The sequence below is a fragment of the Pan troglodytes genome, chromosome 19 (genome assembly GCF_028858775.2).
Source record: "Pan troglodytes isolate AG18354 chromosome 19, NHGRI_mPanTro3-v2.0_pri, whole genome shotgun sequence".
Classification (NCBI taxonomy): domain Eukaryota; kingdom Metazoa; phylum Chordata; class Mammalia; order Primates; family Hominidae; genus Pan; species Pan troglodytes.
In genome coordinates, this window is record NC_072417.2 from 27,573,910 (window position 1) to 27,593,998 (window position 20,089).

The following is a 20,089-nucleotide window of genomic DNA, read 5'->3' on the forward strand; positions in this document are numbered from 1 at the left end:
CTCTCAATCCAGGCTCTTACCTTCAAAAAGAAAATTTAAAAAAAATTTTTTAAACCCACATGATACACATTTTATAGTAAGATCAAAGGACATACAAACAAGGATAGAGAAGTATTGTCTAATAATTATCAGAATTTTAAACCAGTGTTTTCATCTAACTTTGGCTTTTCCCGCTGGGGCTAAATATTCAACAGATGTTGGGGTTTGCGGGTGCTAGTTAATCACATCCCTCACTTCTCCGAGGTCTGATCCAATTGAGAAATAGTCACAGGAGACAAGTAGGGATTAAAATGTCAGCTTTATTGCTAGTCCAGATGGACTGGAGGATGTGGCTAAGACCCAAGGCCCAAATGAGCTTTCTGTGTCTTCTCCTCTGACTTGAACTCACTCACCCACTCGCGGCAGAGCAGCTGGACTATTGAAGTCCTCCCAAGCAAGGGCTGGACCCGCCCTGGTGCTCATTGCCTGGAGGAGGCAGGAGCAGAGAGAGAACATGCTGCTTGCAGTCAGGTCAGTCCCAGAGAGAGAGCCAGGAACAGGCTGAGCCATGCACACTTGATACCCTTTTCCCAACAACACCAATCCAAGAGGTCCCTCCTCCTCTCACAGAGAGGAACCAGTGAAGATTGTACAGAGAAAATCGAAAAGTTTCTTCCCAATTCTTCCAAGAGGTTGTCAGTTCCTGTTTTATGGGCTGATAGGAGAATGGGGAGGGGAGATAGTTGCCCCCTTAACAGAGCCTTCAATTCATTCAATACCTTTTCATAGAATCTGAAAACTTCTGTGTTACAAGAAGCAGCTCTGAGGTGAAAGATTGTATCAATTGAAAGTGAATTTGCTGCAAATAACAGAAAATTGAGATCAGTAACTTAAACTAAAAAGGGACATATTTTTCTAACGCAACAGGAAATTCAGAGGGGGGGCAGATCTGGGCTGGGCATGCTCCATGATGGTGCCAGGGAGCAGGACTCCTGCCTTTCTGCTCCACCATCCTTAGAAAGTGGCTTTTGTCTTCACACTTTTAAGATTGCTCCTCCACGTCTAGGCATCCTGTCTACATTCCAGACAAGGCAGGGAGGACAAAGGGACAGCTAAGTCTGTCCCTTTTTATCAGGAAACTGATACCTTTTCCAGAAACTCTATTCAGTAAATGTGTGTTTTCATCTCATGGGCCAAAACTGTGTCACTTGCCCCACTCTCTGAAAGGGAGTCCATGAAATTGAACTTTGAACTTGGCAAAATTGGATTCTTTTCAATAAAGGAAGAAGACTGAATATTGGGTAGCAGAATGACGTCCACAAAAGGCACAAAATGGTGAAAGAAAATAGAAAATATTGTCCAAAAAGTGTTTTTTAAAAAAAGATGTGGACAATTGTTTTTTTTTTGTTTTTGTTTTTTTTTTTATTGATCATTCTTGGGTGTTTCTCGCAGAGGGGGATCTGGCAGGGTCACAGGACAATAGTGGAGGGAAAGTCAGTAGATAAACAAGTGAACAAAGGTCTCTGATTTTCCTAGGCAGAGGACCCTGCGGCCTTCCGCAGTGTTTGTGTCCCTGGGTACTTGAGATTAGGGAGTGGTGATGACTCTTAACGAGCATGCTGCCTTCAAGCATCTGTTTAACAAAGCACATCTTGCACCACCCTTAATCCATTCAACCCTGAGTGGACACAGCACATGTTTCAGAGAGCACAGGGTTGGGGGCAAGGTCACAGATCAACATGAGCCCAAGGCAGAAGAATTTTTCTTAGTACAGAACAAAATGAAAAGTCTACCATGTCTACCTCTTTCTACACAGACACGGCAACCATCCGATCTCTCAATCTTTTTGCCACCTTTCCCCCTTCTTTCTATTCCACAAAACCGCCATTGTCATCATGGCCCGTTCTCAATGAGCTGTTGGGTACACCTCCCAGACGGGGTGGTGGCCGGGCAGAGGGGCTCCTCACTTCCCAGTAGGGGTGGCTGGGCAGAGGCGCCCCTCACCTCCCGGACGAGGCGGCTGGCCAGGCGGGGGGCTGACCCCCCCACCTCCCTCCTGGACAGGACGGCTGGCCGGGTGGGGGGCTGACCCCCCTACCTCCCTCCCGGATGGGGCGGCTGGCTGGGCGGGGGCCGAGCCCCCCACCTCCCTCCCAGACGGGGCGGCTGGCCGGGCGGCGGGGCTGACCCCCCCACCTCCCTCCCGGCCGGGGCAGCTGGCCGGGCAGAGGGGCTCCTCACTTCCCAGTAGGGGTGGCCGGGCAGAGGCGCCCCTCACCTCCCGGACGGGGTGGCTGGCCGGGTAGGGGGCTGAGCCCCCCACCTCCCTCCCGGACGGGGCGGCTGGCCGGGCGGGGGGCTGACCCCCCACCTCCCTCCCGGACAGGGCGGCTGGCCGGGCAGAGGGGCTCCTCACTTCCCAGTAGGGGCGGCCGGGCAGAGGCGCCCCTCACCTCCCAGACGGGGCGGCTGGCCGGGCGGGGGGCTGACCCCCCCACCTCCCTCCCAGACGGGGCGGCTGGCCGGGCAGAGGCGCCCCTCACCTCCCGGACGGGGTGGCTGGCCGGGTAGGGGGCTGAGCCCCCCACCTCCCTCCCGGACGGGGCGGCTGGCCGGGCGGGGGGCTGACCCCCCACCTCCCTCCCGGACAGGGCGGCTGGCCGGGCAGAGGGGCTCCTCACTTCCCAGTAGGGGCGGCCGGGCAGAGGCGCCCCTCACCTCCCGGATGGGGCAGCTGGCCGGGTGGGGGGCTGACCCCCCCACCTCCCTCCTGGATGTGGTGGCTGCCAGGCGGAGACGCTCCTCACTTCCCAGACAGGGTGGCAGCCGGGCGGTGGGGCTCCTCACTTCTCAGACGGGGCGGTTGCCAGGCGGAAGGTCTCCTCACTTCTCAGACGGGGTGGCTGGGCAGAGACGCTCCTCACCTCCCAGACGGGGTCGCGGCCTGGCCGAGGCGCTCCTCACATCCCAGACGGGGCGGCGGGGCAGAGGCACTCCCCACATCTCAGACGATGGGCGGCCGGGCAGAGACGCTCCTCACTTCCTAGATGGGATGGCGGCCGGGGAGAGGCACTCCTCACTTCCCAGGTGGGATGGCGGCTGGGCAGAGACGCTCCTCACTTTCCAGACTGGGCAGCCAGGCAGAGGGGCTCCTCACATCCCAGATGATGGGCGGCCGGGCAGAGACGCTCCTCACTTCCCAGACGGGGTGGCAGCCGGGCAGAGGCTGCAATCTCCGCACTTTGGGGGGCCAAGGCAGGCGGCTGGGAGGTGGAGGCCGTAGCGAGCCGAGATCACGCCACTGCACTCCAGCCTGGGCACCATTGAGCACTGAGTTAACGAGACTCCGTCTGCAATCCCGGCCCCTCGGGAGGCCGAGGCTGGCGGATCACTCACGGCTAGGAGCTGGAGACCAGTCCAGCCAACACAGTGAAACCCACCAAAAAAACATGAAAACCAGTCAGGCGTGGTGGCGTGAGTGCAATCGCAGGCACTCGGCAGGCTGGGGCAGGAGAATCAGGCAGGGAGGCTGCAGCGAGCCGAGATGGCAGCAGTACAGTCCAGCTTTGGCCCGGCATGAGAGGGAGACCGTGGAAAGGAGAGGGAGAGGGAGACGGGAGAGGGAGATGGGAGAGGGAGACGGGAGAGGGAGACGGGAGACGGGAGAGGGAGACCGACAATTGTTTTTGCAAACATTCAAGAAGGAGATTATTCCCTGTGCAAACTCTTTCAGAGAATAAAAACGTAGAAAACTCAGTTCATCTTACAAAGCTAGCATAACCCTGGCACCTAAACCCAATAACAGAAAACACACACTAAATAAACAAATTAATTAAAACTACATACCAAGCTAACTTATAAACTGACAAAAATTCCATGCTTTTCTCATTCTTGGTTTCTCCTTTGTTTTACTGCTGCACATCCTCTATTGCTGTCTTTTTTTCCAGGAGCATTACCACAAGGAGTCTATAGGAAGTAAACTTCCTCAGTCCTCATGTGTCTTAAAGTGTCTTTGATTTGCCCTCTTAACCAGTAGACAGTTTAGCTAGGTATTGAATTCTAAGTTGAAAATCTCTCTCTCAGAACTTGGAAGAGATTGCATCATTGTCTTTTGTCATCCAATGCTGCTAGTGAGAAGTCTGGTGCCTTTCTGATTTTCATTCCTTTATAGGTGATTTTTTTCTCTCTGGAAACTTTTAGCATCTTCTTATTTTCCCAAGTATTCTGAAATTTCTAAATCTTGTGTGTTTTTTTTTTGCTGGGGGCTTGCTTGATGAATCCTGTTATTCTGAAGACTGGAGTGTTTTGTGTCTAAAAAATTCTGTTCAGTCATTTATTTGAAAATTCTCTCCCTTGATTTCTCTCTTCTGTCTGAAATCTTTATAAATCAAACATGGACCTCCTGTATTAATTTTTTATGTCTCATATATTATCTAATAAAATTCTGTTTCTTTAACCTTTTGCTTTATTTTCTGAGAGATTACCTTGACCTGAACTTTCAACATTTCCAATGAATTTTAATTACATTTTTCTATGTCTGGGGCTTTTGTGTTCTCTAATTGTTTCTTTTTTCATATCACTACTCATGTTTTATAGATTCAGTGTCTTCTTGAGTTCTTTTTTTAAGTTCTATTCTACGTATGAATTGTCTTTGTTTCCTCAGAGGTCTTATTTTCACTTTGTTTATCTTAGTCTCTCTATTTCATATTTCAGGCTTCCTCAAATAGCTTCTGGCTTATGGTTGTCCATTCATATTTAAGAATGAAGCAGTAGAAAACTTTCCTGGAAGCTCTGTGTACATGGATAAGAGGAGATGAATGGCAGGCTTTGTTTCCACGTAAACTGATCTTTATGCCTTGAGATTTCTAAATGTCAGCCTGCAATGTGCTTTGCTCTCAGATGCCACCTTAAAACCCAGCTATCCTAGTCTTCCTCAGGCAGTTTAATTTCTTTAAAGAAGAAATTAGGGGAAGGAGCAAAATGGGGGACAGAGCAAACATCTGCTGGCTGAACAGTTTGCATATAAGAGTCAGGGATTTAACTGTTCCATTTTTAGACTTCCAATTAAGCTCCCCCTTTTCAGCCACATATCCCTTTCCCACCCTCCATTGCACCTAGCACATCCAAGTCCTGAGCTTCTCTGGGCCTCTGCTGGTGGGTCAGCTCCCTCTTTGGCTGCAAACCCAGCCATGTGCATTCCACACAGCAGCTTCCTCTGTCCTGCTTACTCAGTCATCATTCCCCATCGAACCACTTCTCCAGAAATTTGTTGGGATTTCTCTTGTCCACAGGTGCCCCCTCCCAATTCAAATTCTCCTTTGGAAGCATTGATATGTTTATTATTTATTACAAAGACATTTCTGGAAGAGGTAAAGATAAGCCCATGTGCATTTAGTCAACCCTCTTGGATTGGAAGTCCCACCGACCTTGTAATGAAGGCTGGTGGGCATGGGTGTGTGCTTTTACATAGACAGACCTGAGCAGACTGTGCAGTCCTTCTAATCAATGACACATTTACAAGAAACTCAAAAATATGCACAGAGATGGAAGGAAAGCTTTTTTTTGTTACATAACACATTTCAGTGTCTGTTGATTATAATATATTTTAAATATGAAACTAAAATTATACGTGTCCCTAAAGCACCTCCTCAGAACCCTAAAAATTTTGTAGAATATACTGGGAAAACCACTGGCATGATTAAAAAAAAAGAGCATGGAGTTTGGAGTCAAACAAACCTGATTCAAATCCTGGTTCAACCATCTGTTCTCTCCAAATGTTAGTTCCCACATCAGTACCTACCTTCTCAGATTGCTGTGAGGATTAAGTGAGATAATATATATGCAGAGCACCTAGCACAGAATCCAGTGATTAGTAGGTGCTCAATAAATGCTCATTGCTATTCCTCCTTCCCACTCCATACTAGACTACTCACCATGCCCCACCTCGTTCATGCTATTTCCACCTCCCCTCTTCTGTACTTCTTGGGTCTCTGCTTGTTCTTCAAGGTTCAAATCAAACATCCCCTGATTCACAAAATCTTCTCCAACCTTCCGGAAGAGTAACTGCTCTTTCTTCTGTGTCCCCGTGACACCTGTTCATACCTTTGCTGTAGTTCCAATCTCTCTGCAACAAAGAGAGCTTTGCACACACCTGTCCCTCTGGTAGAGAGGGATTCCTTAAAGGGAGTGTCCTGATCTAATTCCTCATATTTCCCCTGCACCCAGTCCTATAGCTAGCACACAGTGGGCAATCAATAAGTATTGGAGTCTAATTGAGTTGCAGCAAGCTGAACTGGATTATGAAGATCCCAAACCCACTGCCAGGCAGAGATATGAAAGCCAAGCTATCATGGCCAGGTGCGGTGGCTCACGCCTGTGATCCCAGCACTCTGGGAGGCCGAGGCAGGTGGGTCACTTGAGGTCAGGAGTTTGAGACCAGCCTGGCCAACATAGTGAAACCCCATCTCTACTAAAAATACAAAAATTAGCCGGGCATGGTGGCATGCACCTGTAATCCCAGCTACTTGGGAGGCTGAGGCAGGAGAAATCACTTGAGCCCGGGAGGGGGAGGTTGCAGTGAGCTGAGATCGCACCACTGCAATCCAGCCTGGGCGACAGGGTAAGACCCTGTCTCAAAAACAAAAAAAAAGAAAGAAAGAAAGAAGAAAGAAAGAAAGAAAGAGAGAGAGAAAGAGAGAAAGAGGAAGGTAGGAAGGAAGGAAGGAAGGAAGGAAGAAAGGAAGGAAGGAAGGGAGGGAGGGAAAGGGAAGGGAGAGAGGGAGGGAGGGAGGAAGAAAGGAAGCCAAACTATGACCCAGACAGACAGATTCTAACTTGTCCACAACGCAAACACTTTGTTCCTTTCTTGCAGGAGCTTCTGAGCTGTTGTCATGACCTCTGTAGCCAACCCTGCCACTTTGCCAAACACAAGTAAACACGTTCCACCCCACGAGACAGATCCTTGGTTTGGCTTGGCCCTTGCCCCACCCCATGAGACACAGTCAGAGGAAGAAAGACAGTTAGACCAGACAGAGCTCACCTGGAATTCTGAGAACCCACTGGGTGGGGATGGAATTTTTCATTCTCTAGAATGACGTTTAGCTCTGGGGCAGGGCTGGGGCAGGATGCTTTCTCTGTTCTTCTCTTTACCGCCTTGGGCAGCACAAGTCAGAAGAAAACACCTCAGGCCTTGAGCTCTGCCTTCTTCCTCCCTCTACCTTTGCCTCCCACCCAGGCAGAGTTAGGCCCATTAGTCAGACAAATATGGAGCTAAGACACAGTCTGTGAGCAGGATCCTGTTCTCAGGCCTCGAGCAGAGCCAAAAGGAGGAAGAGCATCACCCACACTGGGAGTTGCAGGTCTAATGAAGAAAGCAGGACAGGAAGAATCCCTGTCCTCAAGGAGCTTCTCATCTAATATGGTGGGGGGTGGGAGGGCAGGGAAACAAAATAGAGTCCCAGGCTTCAAGTCACTCCCAGGCTGATGTGATCCAACCCACACTCAGGAAACACCCAGTCCAATATGGGAGACAGTACACGTGCACACAAGTGTCATCCAAATTGAGAGGATACAGCACCAGTCACTGTGCCTACTGTGTCCCTACTGTGTGCTAAGCATGTTACGTAGGGGTATCACTTATAACACCGTCATGCAAATGGTCCAGTCTCAAAGCTGTGTTATCATCAAGGATGGCAACCAGGCTGGGCGCAGTAGCTCATGCCTGTAATCCCAGCACTTTGGGAGGCTAAGGCAGGAAGATCACTTGAAGCCAGGAGTTTGAGACCACCCTGGGCAATATAACAAGACCCTGTCGCTACAAAAAAAAATTGGCTGCAGTGAGCTATGATCTCACCACTGCGTCACTCCAGCCTAGGCGACAGAGCAAGATCCCATCTCAAAGAAAAAAAAAAAGAGACAGAGTGGGAGAGGAGAGAAAAAATAGCAACCAAAAAATAATAATTTCACAATAACTCTGTTTACTTGAATTTCTTAAACTTGACTACAAAGATTCATGGATCATAGTGATGCTTCTCAAATCTCCTTTCTCCCACCCACTCTCTTCCCTCACCCATTACAGCTGCTCAAACCTCCCTCCTCCCTCAGTCTTGCTGCTAATCCTTCTTCCCTCTCTCTCTCTCCTCCCAGTTCTATATCGCCTATGCCTAAGGACTATTCCAATAAATCAGCACCTTTCTTAGAGGGTTAAGGGAGGCGTGCACACACATACACACACACACACATACACACACAATTCAAATAGGCCAAGTCAGGATTTCCTCTGATGAGCAGAGAGAAGGGAGAGACTGGGATGGAACACTCGACCCCCACCCGCCCCCGCCGATGGCTTTCCTCCTGCCACACACACATTATCTCACTTGACCCTCACAACCACCATATAAGGTTGATGCTATTATCCTTATTCTACCTATGAAAAAACTGAGATTAGCAAGTAATGCTTGACCCAGGCCATGCCATTAGTTAGCAGTGGAGCAGGGACTTGAACCCATGTCTGCCGAAAGGACAAATATCCTTGTTCCTGGCAGGGTGTCCAGAGTGAAGGAGTTGGGTGACTCAGGGCTTGGAGAGAGTGCTTTGTGGAAAGCAATCTTCAGGGTGTGGTGAATTCTTCTTCAATACCTCAGGATATGTATATGTTTGTGTCTGTGTGCGTCTGGGGATGGGGGTGACCTGACCACAGGGAGTTCTTCTCAGCCATGCTCCACTTCCTACAGAGTGGGAGGACATTCCCTGTGGAGCCAGTCATCCTGAGGCAGCTCAGGGAGGACTGCAAGGGCACCCTCCACAGCAGGGAGGATACGTGGGGACTCTCCCTGGGGGTCAGAGTGGGGCAGGGAACTCCAGAAGCCCGAAGGCAGGAGACTCCTGGGGGCCAGGCTGACAGTATGATTCGCTCATGGCATCTTGTTACAGGAACAGGAAGCTTCCGTCTCCTTAGAGCCTCCCTTCAGCAACATGAAGCTGGAAGGGCAGAGCGTGGCCCCATTTTACAAGTAAGAAAACTGAGTCCCAAAGCAGTTCCTCCACTGTAGAGGAGACAAGGCTAGGCCTCAACACAGACCCTCTGGCATCCCGCCACGCCCCACACACAGCCTAGGCTGCCAGGAGGACTCCACAGCCCTGCATCCCACCTCCACTTCCCCCGGCCCATCCGAAACAGTGCCTCCTTCTCTCCTTCCTGAGGCCACCAAGCGACTCTTGTCCCTGGACTTTGAGTCCTTCGGGCAGACCCAGAGGAACCTGTCCTGCCCGCTGTGTCCTGCTGGGGTCTGGCAGGAGAAGACACTGTGTGAATGGAGGGATGCAGGCGGCAACAGACAGGCTGGGGTAAGAGAGGGAGTGCTAGGCAGGAGGCCTCGTGACCTCTTCCCGCTCCACCACAAACCAGTACCCTGGGTGGTCTTGGGGAAGCCGCCCTCCATCTCTGCATCTCCCTCCTTCATTGCATAGGAGGGGGTGGGGACACATCAGGCTGCACAGAACCCAGGTGTGGGGGGTGCAGGAGGATGGAGAGGGCTGGACGGCTAAGGCGCTGACCCCCTCCCTCAGTGCCCACCTCCACCAGCACCCCCTCCAACTGGATTAGCCTTGACCTACCTGTTATATTAGTCTGCACTTACTGGTAAGCTTCTGTTTGAAGAAAGGATTCTGGCATCCACCTTCTTTCTTACAAATACCTCTGTATGGTGTCGGTTCATAATCCTGTTCTGTTGATTGTTATTAAATAAGGATTTTCCTGTACATTTAGGAGGAGGTTCCAGAGTAAGGGGTGGGAATGGGCTGGGGGATTCACTGCTTCACTACTCCTGGATCCCCCCACCCTGCTATTGGTACTGGAAGTATTCAACATGTGGCTTCCCTTTGAGACCGCCTCCATGGGACACCTCCCCTGACCCTCACCCCCTAAATATGTAAACCTTCTGAGCTTGTTGCCTATTTTACCCCAGTGGTTCTGCCCAATTCGCTTTTTTGTTTTTTTGTTTTTTTCTTTGATATGGAGTCTCACTCTGTCGCCCAGGCTGGAGTGCAGTGGTGCCCTCTCGGCTCACTGCAACCTCTGCCTCCTGGGTTCAAGTGATTCTCCTGCCTCAGCCTCCCAAGTAGCTGGGATTACAGGTGCATGCCACCACACCTGGCTAATTTTTGCATTTTTAGTAGAGACGGGTTTTCGCCATGTCGGCCAGGCTGGTCTCGAACTCCTGACCTCAGGTGATCTGCCCACCTCGGCCTCCCACAGTGCTGGGATTACAGGCATGAGCCATCACACCCGGCCGGTTCTGACCAGTTTGGATGCGACTCCCAAGAGCTTGTTCCTCAGTCCTTCCAGAAGGGAGTGTGTATGGGATATTTCTGAGGCCCTCAAAGGCACAGGCTGCCCCCAGTGCCCTCCGATCTTCCCATAGCCCCTCCTGCTTCCCTGGGTCTCAGTTGGTCTTTTTGCTTCACCCACACCTTGAAGCCTGTGGAGCTGCTCCCAGCTGTCGAGGACTCCACTTAGAATGCCTGTTAGAGATCAACTGTTTTTCTCTTCCCCTAAACTCTGCTGCCTCCTTTAAAGCTCTACAGTTCCGTGCTACACCATCCAAAGTCTGAGAGTGCTGGGATGCAGGGGGCAGGTGGGGGGAGCAGGCACCCTATTCTCCCAAGAGCCCCTTGATGTGATCTTAGGAGGCTGGGTGGACACCAAAGTGTAGTGAGACCAGAGCAAGGAAAGGCTCCTGCTTCAGGTCCCAGCTCACATTGGAGAGGGTCCTCCCCTTGGCAGGAAGGCAGGGACTGGAGCAGGTGACTGTGAGCTCCCAGCCCTGGGGACCAACCATGGGGCTGCCCCAGATGCCCTGGTGCTGGTCAGCAGAGTCTCTTTCCAACTGAACTTCTGCTGACTAGAAGGCAGCTCTTACCCTCTCTGTGCAGTTCTGCTGCGGGTCTATAAAGCAGACCCAGGAGCCCAGGCATGGGGCAGAGGAGGGAGCCAGACGCTGTCAGGAGACAGCACTGCTGTCAGTGCCCTCGGGAGTCAGGAAAGCCAGGCTGGAGAGCACAAGCTGACCTCCATGAGCCCCCAGCAGTCCCTTAAACCCGGCCCCATTTCCAGTCACAGCAGAGAGTACGACCTGGGGCTTTTTGGATGAAATGGACAGAGTGGGCTCTGATGGGGAAGCACCCTCAGAGACTATGTATACTCCCCACAGCCAGGGCGTGAAGCCCTCTAGACAGTCCTCAGCAGCAGGAAAGTAGTTGGGGAGGCAGCTGGAGCCCCACAAACCCATCCCACAACCTGCCACTCCATATAACAGGAGGATCCCTCAGAGCCCTTTGAGGGGCAGAGGGGTGGCGGGAGGGTGGTTGGCAACAAGCCTGTGGGTGAGAAACCCTCCTCAAGGCCTTGGAGGAGCCCTAATCGCCAAGCAAAGAAATATACCTGTCCTGCCCTCAGGGAGCTCCCACTCCAAGGGGGAGACCCAGGCCCTACTTGGGGATGGGGATGCAGGGATAGGGGTGGGGGCTCAGGCTTGCTCACTGAGACACCCCAGGGAAGGGCGCAGGCCTGCAGGTGGAGGGCGGAGACTCCATGAGTAATCAGGTTTACAGAGGAATGCACTTCCAAGGAAAATGAGTCAGAGGCAGGAAGAAGAGAGTGAGAGCCCAGTCTGGATGCCACCCTCACCTGACCTACAAGGCTCGCTGCCCCAGGCACTTGGGGAGACCCCTGTTCCCTCTCATACTCTCAGCCCTACTATAGGCCCCGGTGAAATGCAGGGAAGATCCCTGTAGCCAAAAGTCCTATAAATGATGGTGAGGAGTCAGGAAGGAGACCCTAATGAATCCTCTCCCAGCACCCTGTTTTCTCTTCTGCCTGGAACTCAAACAGTATTTGCAGGAAAGCACCCACTGAAGGTGCTCCTTCTTCCTCTGGGCATGCACTCTAGGAGGCATGCTTGCTATTTGAACATCCCTGAGCACTTTGCATTTTCAGCCTGGCCAATCTGCCTCCAACTTGCACTCCCAGAAGACTGAGAGCTGCCTAAAGGCAGAACCCAGCCTGGCTCTCTGGTCCTTAGAGTCATGGTGTTTAAAACTGTTGAATGGACAAATTCAACTCTACTGTATTGGACTATATTGGACTGTACTTACTAAGTACTGTACTTCTCAAAGCCAGTCATGTGCCTGTATCTCCACCACCACCACCCTAGGCTCCTGCCCTCTGCACTTGATCAGCTCCCCAACCCTTTAGCCATACCACACCCAGAGGATCTTGCAAAACACAATGTCTTGGGAGGATTGCTGGATCCCAGGAGGTCAAGGCTACAGTGAGCTATGATCATGCCACTGTACTCCAGCATGGGTGACAGAGCAAGACCTTGTCTCAAAAATAAACCAAAACAGGGCCGGGCACTGTGGCTCACTGCTGTAATCCCAGCACTTCAGGAGGCCGAGATGGGCAGATCACGAGGTCAGGAGATTGAGACGATCCTGGCTAACAGGGTGAAGCCCCGTCTCTACTAAAAATACAAAAAAATTAGCTGGGTATGGTGGCATGTGCCTGTAGTCCCAGCTACTCAGGAGGCTGAGGCAGGAGAATTCTTGAACCCGGGAGGTGGAGATTGCAGTGAGCTGAGATAGCACCACTGCACTCCAGCCTGGGCGACAGAGCGAGACCCTGTCTCAAAAATACATAAATAAAAATAAAAATAGATAAACAAAAACAAATAAAAAAAACCAAACACAATGTCATCACGCTTCTACAAATGTTCTGTTGCTTCCCACTGTTCTCAAGGTAAATCCAAAACCTCTAAGCTGGTGCACTGGGGCTGGCCCCTAGGTGCCTCTCTGGCCTCCTTGTTGTAAATCCTTCTGTCTTTGTCCACCAGCTGCACTGAGTTTTCTTCAGCTCCTCAACAGGACCGCTATCACTCACTCCTACCCCAGGACCTTTGCACCTGCAGTCTCTTCCATCTGCAAGTTCTTTCTCTCTCCTTTACCCTTTTTGCCTGGCTAGCTTCTATTGTATTCAGATCTTGGATTAATTGAGGCAGCTATCCGTGATCCCCTATAGGCATGTCCCTTGTTACACATTCTCAAGGCAACCTTGACTTTTCCTTCATAGCCTCTTTCACAGTCCGTAATTAGACATCTGCATGGTTATTTCATCAATGTCTACCCTCCATCCTCATCCCCCATCCTGTCCCAAAGACCATCAACAGGATGTGGACCGATGCCCAGGCCCAGCCCTAGCACCTGCCCCGCAGGAGGCTGGAATCAGAAGGACACGCCTGACCCAGAAAGGCCCCACACCCCAGGAGCCTGAGATCTGGGAAGTACTTGGCCCAAAAGGGCAGCCCCACCCTGTGCTGCCAAAGTTGCAAGAGGAAGAACTGGGGCTCTGGGTATACTTACCTGGAAAGAGAAAGCTGAGGAATGTTTGGAGACAGAGATAAGATGGCCAGAAAGCAGGAAATGAGCTGCAGATAGCTGTTGGCTGAGGCAGGGCAGTTTAGAATTAAGGCTGCAGATCAAAGCCACAGGAAGTGGGCTGGTATTTTTCGGTAACAGCAAAATCTGATAGAAGCCACACTTTCCTGTCTGGGTGGGACAGGCAATTCATTCACTCATTCATACATATTTGTTCCTATCATATGGTCATTCAACAAATATTGATTGAGCACCTTTCTGGGTGCCAGACACTGTGCAGTGGCCTGGGGGACCGCAGTGAGTACAAGTGAATTAAGTCCCTACTCTCCTGAATTTGCAGGCATCTATCTTGTTGTATAGACCTTTTTCCCAACTGCCAGCCTATAGTCCATTTAGTGAGTCACAGCCAGCATTTTTTTAAATGCAATACAGAATGGGATAGAAAATATCAGTGTAGCCCAAGCAGTGAGGATAAGCATTCAGTTACACATGTATTACATGAACTGGGTCCTGGCATAAAATGTATTTCTTCCTGTGGTTCATAATCAGAAAAGTTTGAGAAACATCATTCTAAGCATTATTTAAATAATTCCAAGGCCAGGCATGGTGGCTCACACCTGTAATCCCAGCACTTTGGGAGGCCGAGGCAGGTGGATCACCTGAGGTCAGTAGTACGAGGCAAGCCTGACCAACATGGTGAAACCCCATCTCTACTAAAAATACAAAAAAAAATTAGCCAGGCGTGGTGGTGCATGCCGGTAATCCCAGCTACTCAGGAGGCTGAGGTAGGAGAATCGCTTGAACCCAGGAGGCGGAAGTTGCAGTGAGCCGAGATCGTGCCACTGCATTCCAGCCTGGGCAACAAGAGCGAAACTCCGTCTCAAAAAAAAAAAAAATTCATAACCGAAGTCAATGATAGGGAGCATGAAGAAATACACAGAGTGCTACAGGAGGTTAGAACAGTAGGGCCCCAACTGGTCTGGGCTGGGGACGGTGGTCAGGGACATCTTTGCTGCAGAGAGGATGCCTGAGTGAGAAGGGGGTGGGGAGGGAGAAATGGAGGAGTGCTAAGGGAAGGATGGGGGAGGAGGTGTGAACTAGTACTGTGTCAAAAGGATGGCTTGGCGAAGGAGCAGTCAGGCAGAGACCGGCATGTGCCACACGCGCCATCGGGGAGGAAAGCACATGGAAAATTGAAGAGGAAGAGAAGGAGAGACCTGAGTGACTGCAGTTCAGAGGGTGGGGGGGGGTGGCGGGACGTGGAGGTGGAGAGGTGGGAAGGAGCCTTGTGAAGCTTATTGAACAGTTGGGTCTCGATCCTAAAAGCAATGAGAAGCCACTGGTGGGTTTATTCATTCATATATCCAACAACCGCTTGCTGAGGAATCCCTTCCCCTGGCATCCTGGTGCTGGAGACACAGAGATGAAAACACCCTGAAGCCACTTCCAGGCCAGTTGAGAGTCAAGACATGCTGGAAACATGAAGAAGCAATCAAGACAGGAAGCAGTCAATGCAGACGCACATCCTACTGAAGGAAACCAGTGTTTTAGAACGGGTTCCCCAGAAGCAGACTCTGAGACAAGGATGAGCATGAGATTCATTGACTTGGCAGGTGATCCCAGGAAGCACTGTAGGGAAATGGAAGAGTGACACAGAAAGGGGGAGGAAGCCAATGGAGGAGGACTGACAAGCACCTGTGGGCAACTGGGAACTCAAACGCAATCCCACCGGAAGCCCCTGGGAGATGGCAGAACACACCTACAGGAAGTGAAGATGGTTTTCATCATCCAGTTCGCATCTGTCACTGGCTGAAGGCTGCTCCTGGGGTCATCAACTCCACAGCACTCCTAACCTGTCCCATGCACAGGACAGACAGCCTGCTTCTGTCTGCAGAGAAGGCCTCTGGCAGAACTGCAGGGATGCAGGCAGAAGCCTCAGCATGCAGGGGAACAGCGAATGCTAATGGTGGATGCACAGGGCACCAAAGTCATCCTGTGCAGCTTCCAGAGCATTCTGTGGCCCCTTAACTCATCTGTATTTGATGTAGGATGATGAGCCCCAAATATCAAACAACAGCCCTAACTTTTATTTGGCCTCCAAATCTTTATATCAACTCTCCCTCAGACATCTCACTTTGGATGTCCCATGAGCACCTCAAATCATCAGGTCCTCAAACTTAATGCATATGCATCTCCATCCTCATCATTAAACCTATACACCTCCTGTTTCCCTACTGGGATGGATGGTGCCCCCAATTACCCAGTCACTCAAGCCCAAACCAGCTAAGCACAATCCCTCAATCCTGTTACTTCTCTCACTGCCCAGCCTTAGGGTGACTCCCCTACCCCACCCCATCTCACCCAGATCACGGTATCAGCTTTCCAGGTGTCCTCCCCACCCCCATCATGCCCTCTGTGGGGCAGCCCAGGCAGACTTTCCAACACACAGATCTGGTTGTGTCCATCCCCTGCTTGAAATCCTTCATGCTTCCCAATGCCTCGCCAGCCTAACATCCCCGCACCATCATTGCCACCATGCCACTTTGTATTATCCAACTCTTCCAAGTTATTCCACATTTCCCTGCCACATGTTCATTCCTTTGCACTTGCTGAGTCTGCTGCTTTTTGTTTGTTTATTCAGACAGGATCTCACTCTGTCACCCAGGCTTGAGTGCAGTGGCACCATCATAGCTCATTGCAGCCTCAAATTCCTGGGCTCAAGGGATCCTCCTACCTCAGCCTCCCAAGTAGCTAGGACTACAGATGTGCACCACTGCACCCAACCTGAACCCACTTTCTAAACTCAATGACCTCTGCTTTCGTCCACCTGGCAAATAACCCTTCTCGTTGTATCTCAGCCCTGCCTCCTCTAGCAAGTGGGAGCACGGAGGTCCTGATTCCCTCCGTGCTCCCACTGTGCTGCTCACCTCCTCCTCGGCAGAGCAAGGACATCATGAAATAGCCATCGTTAAACTGCAGGTCTGCCTTCTCCACTAGACTGTGAGCTCCTCCTTGAGAACAGGGACATTATTTTATTTTAGTTTCCCCAGCACCTTAGCACAGAGCCTGCTCCCAGGAATCCCTCCATATATGAAGTGACTAGGCTAAGGTGACCCCACTGGACAGTGTCTGAACCACGATGACACTCATTCCCACCTTCTCTCCTTCTGCTGGATAGAGCCACCAAGTACAGGTGACATGTGCCTGTTAAGGTGAGGGACAAAATAGAGCAGTGCTTCGTCTACCAACTTGGCACTCCTGAACCCTCCCAGCAGGGTTATAATAGTGGGGACAGGGTGCACCAAACCATCAGTGGCCTCTCAGGTTGGACGCAGGGTCACACCAACAGACAGGTGTGGAACCTGGGCAGAACGAGGAGATTCTGTCCCACTGGGCACTAAAGACAGCCTTGGCCTCAGGGACCCTGGATTCTACCCATGTGGGCCAAATGGCCAGAGAGCATCTGGAGCTAGATCTGCTATCTTCCTGGGTGATAAAAGTCAGGAAGATCTTCTAGATCTTCACTTGAGGAGCCTATTTTTCAGGGCAGTTTAATTCCACATTGTTTGTTCTCTGCTCTGCAGACGCCTAGGAATTCTGTGCCAGGAACCCAGCTGAGAAACTCCGCTGAGGAAACCACGGGAATCTCATTTGAAGATTCAAATGGAAAAGCTGCTTCTCCTCTCTGAGCCTCAATTTTCCCGTTTGTAAAATGGTAACTTGTACCCAAGTCCATTCCAGCTCAAAAATACTATGTCTCCTTTCTTAACTAGGAGGAGTTAAGGGGAAGAAAACTATTATTTCAACTGTGATCTTACCAAGGAACAAGTCTGAGGACTGAGTCGGGGGCCAGTGGCATGGTGTGGAGCACTCAGCATTCGAGGATGACCACCCTCTGCCCAGCCCCTCCCCTGGTACCTGTTACTCTTGGGGAGTCCCCTTCTCCTTTCTTGGTTTCCTTGTCTATAAAAGAGAATGATGCCAGCCACACCAGAGGACCACCGTAAGGAGAAATGCAATGTATTATATAAAGTGCCTGGAGCGGGCCAGGCGCGGTGGCTTACGCCTGTAATCCCAGCACTTTGGGAGGCCGAGGCGAGCGGATCACGAGGTCAGGAGATTGAGACCATCCTGGCTAGCACGGTGAAACCCTGTCTCTACTAAAAATACAAAAAAAATTAGCCGGGCATGGTGGCGGGCACCTGCAGTCTCAGCTACTCGGGAGGCTGAGGCAGGAGAATGGCGTGAAACCCGGGAGGCGGAGCTTGCAGTGAGCCGAGATTGCGCCACTGCACTCCAGCCTGGGCGACAGAGCGAGACTCCGTCTCAAAAAAAAAAAAAAGTGCCTGGAGCAGTCCTTGACCCATAGCTGACAAATCATTATCGACATAGTTTCCTTTCCCTGGGTAACAAGTGCTGGGTACCTCCCCTGCTCAGCCTGCAGAGCCTGGAGACCAGAACACTCTACTCTCACTCACCGCCTCCGTCCACCCCAATCCGTGGCTTCCCTCCCCGTCAAGCTCAGCTCCTTGCCCGAGTTGGTCCAAAGGCCAGAGTGGCCAGGTGAGCGTGGTTAGCCACAGACGTGACCACCCAAGACCCCATGACCCGAGTGGCAAGCCTGAATCCACACCGAAGCCTGAATCCACACCGAGGCCTGGGGACCAAGTCCAGTGCTTTTGTCACAAAATAGCAGACCCCATGCGATGCAGGCCCAAGGGCTCACTGCCTACTCGCTGTCCAGCCATCTCCCTCTGTCCCCAGGTGACCCCATTGCATTCCTGTGGTTTGGGGTTTGCTGGTGTGGCGGCGGCGACTGAAGTCTTGGCACCCTCCCACCAGTAAGTGGGGAGGGGGCTCCAGGGGCCAAATTCCTCTTCAAATGAGATTCCCGTGGTTTCCTCAGCTGAGTTCCTCAGCTCGGTTCCTGGCACAGAACTCCGAGGCGTCTGCAGAGCAGAGAACAAACAATGTGGAATTAAATTTCTCTGGAAAATAGGCTCCACAAGTGAAGAGCTAAGCATCTCTTTGGGCTTGGGTCCGATTGCTGTGCCCCGTGCCAGGATGGACTCCCTCCGCCCTACAGGCACAGCAGTTGAGCAAGCCCAACTCCTTCCCCCCACCCACCACCTCTCCCCACTGTCGGACCTCAGAGCTGTCCCCAGAGACGGGCTTTGGCTTTTCCCAGACTCTGCTGAGGCACCCTGACCAGAGACAGCTGGGATCCCCGAAACAGGAGCATCCTCCTGGGATGGGGTCACACCAGCTCCAGCTCTGTCTGATGTTGTCGCCACCGCCAGGCAGGATTCAGGATCAGGTTGCAAAGACTAGGGGACATGGTGAGACAGGCTGTCTCCCTGGGTCCCCGAGCCTCAGCAGCATATTCTAAAGTGACAAACCCCAAGAGGCATGGAGGAGAAAAAGAAAAAGAGGTAAAGTCACCAGCTGACCTCTCCCAAGCCCCAGCCCAATACCATCTTTGATCCTGGCAGGAAAGGCCCCTGGACATACGGTTTATCCGTGCAATGGAATGTTATTCTGCCTTAGAAAGGAATGAGCTGCTGAAATGAGCTCCAGCATGGAGGAACCTGAAGTCATTATACTAAGTGAAAAAAGCCAGACACAAAAGGCTGCATAGTGTGTGACTCCATTTATATCAACTATCCAGAATAGGTAAAGCCATAAAGACAGAATGCAGATTAGTGGTTGCCAGGGCCTGGAGGAGAGGGAGATGGGAGTGACTGCTTAATGGGTATAGAGTTTCCTTTTGGGGCTATGAAAATGTTCTGGACCGAAATAGAGGTGGTGGTTGCACAACATTGTGAATGTATTAAATTCACAATAGTGAATTTGATGTCATACATATTTTACTACAATAAAAGGACAAAATGAAAGGCCCTTGGCCTGGGTCCCCGGCTATAGAGGAATTCTGCTCTGGTCACCCCCATGGAATGAAGAATCTGTGGGTCCGAGTGGATGTCACCAGAACCACAGCCTCCCTTCTAGACCATGCATTGCCCATGGAGGACCATGGTATTCCTGCCCATACAGCCCTGAAACTCTTCTCCAGGTTAATTTCCCCAAAGCAAGTCACACCCTGGGCCCAAGGGATAGCTGTTTGAAGGAGAGCGGTTAGAATTTGGCTTCTCCAGGCTCTTCTGTCCCCCAACTTCTGGTGCAGGATGAAGCCAGGAATGAGAAGGTAAGAAGGACCAGACCACCAGCGAGGGACTGGGATCCAGGGGCCAGCCCTCCCCAGGCAGCTACCTCCTGGCACAGAACTCCTAGTTGTCAGAGAATTATGATTTTGACCCTGGCCTCCACAGTCATTATAAAAAAAAAAAAATCAAGGTAGATGGATAGAACATATTTTATTAACAGTTTGTAAGCTTGACTTATGACTTTTGAATATTTAGACTTATGGTATGTATTCATCTTCTACTTCTATATAAAAAGTGACCACAGATTTAGTGGCTTAAAACAACACCCATTTATTAACTCACAGTTAACACGTGGCTCCAGGGATGCCGTGTGCAAAAGGGCTGCCCCATGTTGTCAGTGACAACAAGCCAAACCCCAGAAGGGAAGACAAAGGTGGGCATGCCGCGGTGGGGCCAGGGAGGTGTGAGAGCACAGCATGTCCTCTTACTCAGCCGCCAGGCTCAGCAGGAGGCTTGAC

The 20,089-nt window shown here is 51.2% G+C and overlaps 1 long non-coding RNA gene across 1 annotated transcript; it reads right to left on the reverse strand.

Moving 5' to 3' along the window:
- Positions 1–279: 279 nt before the first annotated feature.
- On the reverse strand, positions 280–13,580 carry LOC134808946 (uncharacterized). The gene is made up of 4 exons (XR_010153225.1): positions 13,396–13,580; positions 9,595–9,704; positions 5,913–6,103; positions 280–838 (listed from the first exon to the last, which is right to left on the reverse strand). It is a non-coding gene; the product is annotated as an uncharacterized LOC134808946 (long non-coding RNA).
- Positions 13,581–20,089: the final 6,509 nt, after the last annotated feature.